Source organism: Odontomachus brunneus, unplaced genomic scaffold, assembly GCF_010583005.1.
Source record: "Odontomachus brunneus isolate Ranch 3 - 2012 unplaced genomic scaffold, Obru_v1 Obru_scaffold_120, whole genome shotgun sequence".
Classification (NCBI taxonomy): Eukaryota; Metazoa; Arthropoda; class Insecta; order Hymenoptera; family Formicidae; genus Odontomachus; species Odontomachus brunneus.
The window spans coordinates 532,234-538,297 of NW_022639570.1; the positions used below are offsets into that span (position 1 = coordinate 532,234).

The window sequence follows — 6,064 nt, forward strand, 5'->3', positions numbered from 1 at the left end:
ATTATAAATGAAACATACTTTGTAGTATTTTATTAAAATAAGATAAAATAAAAATGACATAAGTGAAAGCATAAGGTGCGTAGAACATAATAAATAAGACAAGTGAGAACATAAAGTGAATAAGATGAAAAATATTATACATTTATATATATATATATATATATATATATATATATATTGTTATAATCGTTAGTATTATTTTTAGCGTTGCCGAAACGTTTCGTAAGAAACCGCTTCGACAGCGCTACAACATTATTATGATTGCGCAAGTGCTACGCTAAGCGTCGCCTTGAAAATATATTACAACATATTGGGGACAGGTCAGCATTAAATGCAACAACTTTACAGTTGTCTAAACACCCCCGCCTATGACCTAATTATAGATTATAAAAGGACCAGAGAAGAACGCCAAACAGGTTATTGCTCCTCCGGTCCCGCGATAGCAACTTACGCGACCGTCAATTTGTATTAAGTAATAAGAACTCGGGAAGTTCACACAAGAAGTGCATTAAATTTATTTATTAAACTACATCACTCCGCCTTTGCATTCTCGACCCACCGATCCCGAACCTACTCAGCGTGTCTCACCACCTTGGGGCGCAACAATATATATATATATATATATATATATATATATATATATATATATATATATATATATATATATATATACATACACACGTGCATGTATATGTATAATTGGATAAATAATTATTATATGTAAATAAATATTAAAATTTTTCAGTGTTTTGGCATGCTTCAATATAAATATCAGTAATGGTTGTGGCTTAGTTTTTCGCATTGGAATAAATTTGTCACCATTGCAATAAACAAATATCAGATAATTATCAGGTAAGTAGTTAATATTCAAATAAAATAAAAGATGAAGTATCTATGTACAATCTATAATTATAAATGTTGGACTGATTCTTTCTTTTAATTAATTTTTTGTTCCATCTGCCTAGCTATCCATGTGCTTGCAGAATTAATTAATTACTGGAAGACAGTTCTGTGGAGTAAGATTGCAAAAGTCTGAAGTTACTGTGTCCTTGAATGCGTCCCACTTGTAAGCAAAAATTGAATCTCCTCCTAACGTCAAATATCAGAGTAAGATGTGTCACTACGAGTGTGATGACAGATCGATGCAACAAACCGAGAACAGGTTCGTAACATTGATATTTACTGTCATTAATGCTTTCGACGGATGTACTTGATGTTTTTTATCGCTTTGTCATATAGCCTACTGACCTATATATTCCTCTTATTTTTTAGCAAGCAAGATGTTTTACCTACGTTTGCCTCTGCAAGTATGGTTATTGGGATTTATGGTCAGAAATGGTAAATTTTTCCAAAAAATTGACAATTGGTCCTAAAAGGAGACAACTACAATAAAATAAAAAATAAAAATCATAAATGGAAGATGCAAGGATGTCAAGGATCACAAATTTGTGAAACAACAAGGAAAATTAAAAGAAGAATAGAAGTAAGAACATGTTATGCATTTATTTCCTCTTTTCCTATTAATTGCGATAAGTCATATAAGATTAATAATAAATCTAAATCTTCATTATTATCAATTTTTTCCAAATCTTTTGTATTTCTTCTTCTTTTTTTTTTTAAGGAGCAGTTTAAGTCTAACCTCATCCAAAATGTTGGATGCCTCATCATGTTGTGAATACTTTTTTGGTGTTCTGTTAGATTTGCTGTAAATAATATTCTATTGTAAGAACGATAAAAATATTCTAGCAATAACTACAATAGAACGCTTATACCTAAAAATGTGAGTATTGTTGAATGTTTACGAAAACTTTCCTTCAATTCTCTGTTATGTCGTTCGCTTATATTGTTTGTTCTGTGTAATTGTTTATATACGCAGAACGAACTGGTTTTAAAATTGTCGATCCATGTTTGTTTGTAATAATTAAAAAATGTTTTTAAATATGTACATTTATCAAAAATAACTTTGGTGATTATATTAGAACCTTCTTCTATGTATAATTCGGGCAACAATGCTAAAGATATTAATAATTTTGTCGCATTCCATCCTAATTCTTATCTGTCACCCTTTAAAATTTTATATATTTTCGCATTGCGTACTGACACCTGTAAAAAGAAAGCAATATAAGGAAAATTAATGCATTTCATGTTTCTTATTATGTGCATTGTTATCTTTTATTACTTGGCTATAGTGGAAAAAGCAACCAATGATTTTTGTGTTGGGGAATGCTGTTTTGAGCGCATTTTGCTCAGCTCTCTCAAAATCGGTTAATATTGTTTCTGGTCTTATTTGGATAATATTGTTGACTTTTCTTAAAACTTCTAAATAATTTTTTTTGTACAACCTTCCATTATTGTATACACAATAGGAAATGTCTGAAATTTCATAAAAATTGAAATTATTCATATATTTACATTTAGTGTCTCTTTCAATTATATAAACTATTTATTATTTAATTAATACAGTAATGAATTCTTTTACTTACTCTGTCATTATATCTAATAACAATTATCCATAACTGACAATTATTATTACTTAATTGAGGCACCGTAGCAAAGATACCATCACAAAAAATAGTTAAATTATTATTCGTTAATTTTTTTATATTTTCAGTCATATATTTATCAATAAAAATGACTGCTTTAGTATCATTATTTTCAATCACTGATTCTGTAATGAATGAATGTGTTTCGTTTATTTGTAATAACTGCTGCCATTTTTTATTTTTTAAACTAATGTTCAGATCATTTAAATTTTGTGGAGTCCGTCCAAAACCTTTCTTCTTTTTAGAACGTTCAATAGATCGTTTCTAATGTTCGTAAAATCTAGCAAATTATCGTACCTAAACATTAATGCAAAAATTACCAATTAAAAATTGTATGTAATTTTCTTCTTAATAGCATTTAATATTTTCTGTTTCATTGTTTTGCACTCACTTTGAAATAATTGTGTTTCTTATTATTCTAGTGGATTGAAAGTGATGTGACGCTTCTATTTCCTTTTTAATGTTTGATAATTTAAAAACATATTTATTATGGTTATGCTTTTCATTTAAAACGTAGTTGCCGTTTTTTATTTTTAAGCGTGCTGTACATTTAATGTTTTTATTTTTACGTAAACTGCATTCATAATATCTGTGAGAAAAATATTCATAATTAAATACATCAAATTCAACCTTGTAAACTTCTATGCTAATTATTTAAATAAATAAAAAAGTTGTCTTATTAATTTGTACAAAACTATACAAAGAATTACATGAAAATAAAGATAAATTATCAAAAAATAATAACTGCCTAAAAAAAGTATAATACCCAAATAACAGGTCTATGTCATTTTAACGTCAAAAATTAATCAAGACTGATTTAATGATATCAAATAACATCAATTATGATATCTTTAAAATGTCTGGTTTGTAGTTGTCTAAGACATCATACAAACGTCATTAAAACGTCTTAAAATGTAGTCATCGATATGTAATGTTCGACCGAAATTATGACGTCTATTTCGCGGCATTTATTAGTCACTTTTTTAATTATTTTTAATTAGTAAATAACCTGAAAATGACGTAAATATAATTTGAATCTGTTATCTGGGAGGCAAATAGTATATAGTTAAAGAAGTATTAAATTATTAGAGTAAAAAAATTATTATTTGATTAAGAAAATACTAAGATTCTCCGTAAGATTTATTGCAATGAAAATGATATCCATCATAAACTAATTTGGGCTGTTGAATCCTTATATTATTATTGCACTTATTTTCATCAGACATCTCGGCGAAATGTAGAAAATATGCAGAATAAAATAATGAACAATGTCACATATCACAATGCCATGAAAAAGCAAAATGACAATTACGAAAAACAATGAATCGCTATGAATTCATAATGAAGCGCAATATTTGATTTAAAAAAGTCTAAATTTGGAAACCGTTACTAACTCTTTTTACGCATAAAAAACATTTATAATAGGAATGATTAAGGAAAGGAATCATTAAAAAAAGCAACAGTTTCAAAGTAAAAGACGATTAACAAAAAACGATAAAATAAATAATAGTTAATGTTCTGATAAAAACAACTTATTATTTACAATTCGTAATTAGTATATTTATTTATAGATACAATTATTTCATGAAATTGACAAGCATTTCTAATGTTAGAAAAATCCTTTAAACGTTATAAAATAATATTGCATACCAAAAAATTCATGAATAATAATAATAAAAACAATAATAATAATACATTAATTTTATATGATTTTTATTTTTCATTTTACTGTAGTTATCTCTATCAAATACTGATTGCCAACTTTTGGGAAAAGTTCACTATCTTTGATAAAATCCCAATAACCATACTTGCAGAGGCAAACGTAGGTAAAACATCTTGTTTGCTAAAAAATAAGAGGAATATATAGGTAAGTAGGCTATATGATAAAGTGATAAAAAACATCAAGTACATCCGTCGAAAACATTGATGACAGTAAATATCAATGTTACAAACCTGTTCTCGGTTTGTTGCGTCCATCTGTCGTCACACTCGTAGTGACACATCTTACTCTGATATTTGATGTTAGGAGGTGATTCAATTTTTGATTACAAGTGGGACGCATTCAAGGACACAGTAACTACAGACTTTTGCAATCTTACTTCACAGAACTGTCTTCCAGTAATTAATATTCTGCAAGCACATTGATAGCTGGGGAGCTGAAACAAAAAATTAATCAAAAGAAAGAATCAGTCCAACATTTATAATTACAGATTGTACATAGATACTTCATCTTTTATTTTATTTGAATATTAACTACTTACCTAATAATTATCTGATATTTGTTTATTGCAATGGTGACAAATTTATTCCAATGCGAAAAACTAAGCCACAACCATTACTGATATTTATATTGAAGCATGCCAAAACACTGAAAAATTTTAATTATTTATTTACATATAATAATTATTTATCCAATTATACATATACATGCACGTGTGTGTATACAAGGTAAGCCATTTTAATCGACGGATCCAAATTGCTCCTAAAATACGCCAGCTACAAAAAAATGGTTAAGACAAGAATTGTAGAGGACAACGGGGGTCATTTTACCGTGCTAATAATTTTGACCTTCAGATCGGATTTCAAGGTCATTCGAAGGTCAAAGTCATTTTTTTTAATTAGAACCCTTATTTTTGACACCGGATTCGAAAAGAGCAGAAAATTTTACATTAAAAATGATATATTTGGTTTTTTTTTGTAAGTCCAAGAAGGTCAAATCAAGAACTTGGAAGATGTTAATTCAATACTTTTAGCGTTACCCGGAAACAACGACGTGGACGTAGTAAGTTCTGTTTCCTTTGGGATGCTTGATTATCGTGAGTCCCCTTGCCTCTCACCATAACTACAATTTATCATAATTACCCACGGAGTAACTGTTCAAAGTTGCCTCCGTTTGCTTCAAGGTACAAGTGTTTGTTTTTACTTTTAAAATTTTATTTATTACGCCTTATTAATAATCATATCAAAGTGAGATTATTGCACATCAATTTCGAAATGGAATGACAACGTTTCGCAACTTTTCTTCTATTAGTATTTGTTAGTACCGCGAAACACTTATCATGCATAAAAATCTTTAAAATTAACATTAATGGCTTCTAAGTTGTTTTTAATCATTTTTTATTTGACCTTCTTGGATTCAGAAAAAAATCTAAATATCATTTTTAACGTAAAATTTTCTGCTCTTTTCGAATCCGGTGTCAAAAGTAGGGGTTTTAATTTAAAAAAATAACTTTGACTTTCGAATGACCTTAAAAATCGATCTGAAGGTCAAAATTATTAGCACGGTAAAATGACCCCCGTAATTGTCCTCTACAATTCTTGTCTTAACCATTTTTTTGTAGCTGGCGTATTTTAGGAGCAATTTGGATCCGTCGATTAAAATAGCTCACCCTGTATATATCTATAAATATATAATGTTTTTCACCTTATTCACTTTATGTTCTCACTTGTCTTATTTATTATGTTCTACGCACCTTATGCTTTCACTTATGTCATTTTTATTTTATCTTATTTTAATAAAA

The 6,064-nt window shown here is 28.3% G+C and overlaps 1 long non-coding RNA gene and 1 pseudogene across 1 annotated transcript; one reads left to right on the plus strand and one right to left on the minus strand.

Moving 5' to 3' along the window:
* Window positions 1-393: 393 nt before the first annotated feature.
* LOC116849606 lies at window positions 394-3,127 on the minus strand (annotated as a pseudogene).
* A 1,160-nt stretch (window positions 3,128-4,287) lies between these two features.
* Window positions 4,288-4,835, plus strand: LOC116849598. The gene is made up of 2 exons (XR_004379167.1): window positions 4,288-4,410; window positions 4,570-4,835. It is a non-coding gene; the product is annotated as an uncharacterized LOC116849598 (long non-coding RNA).
* Window positions 4,836-6,064: the final 1,229 nt, after the last annotated feature.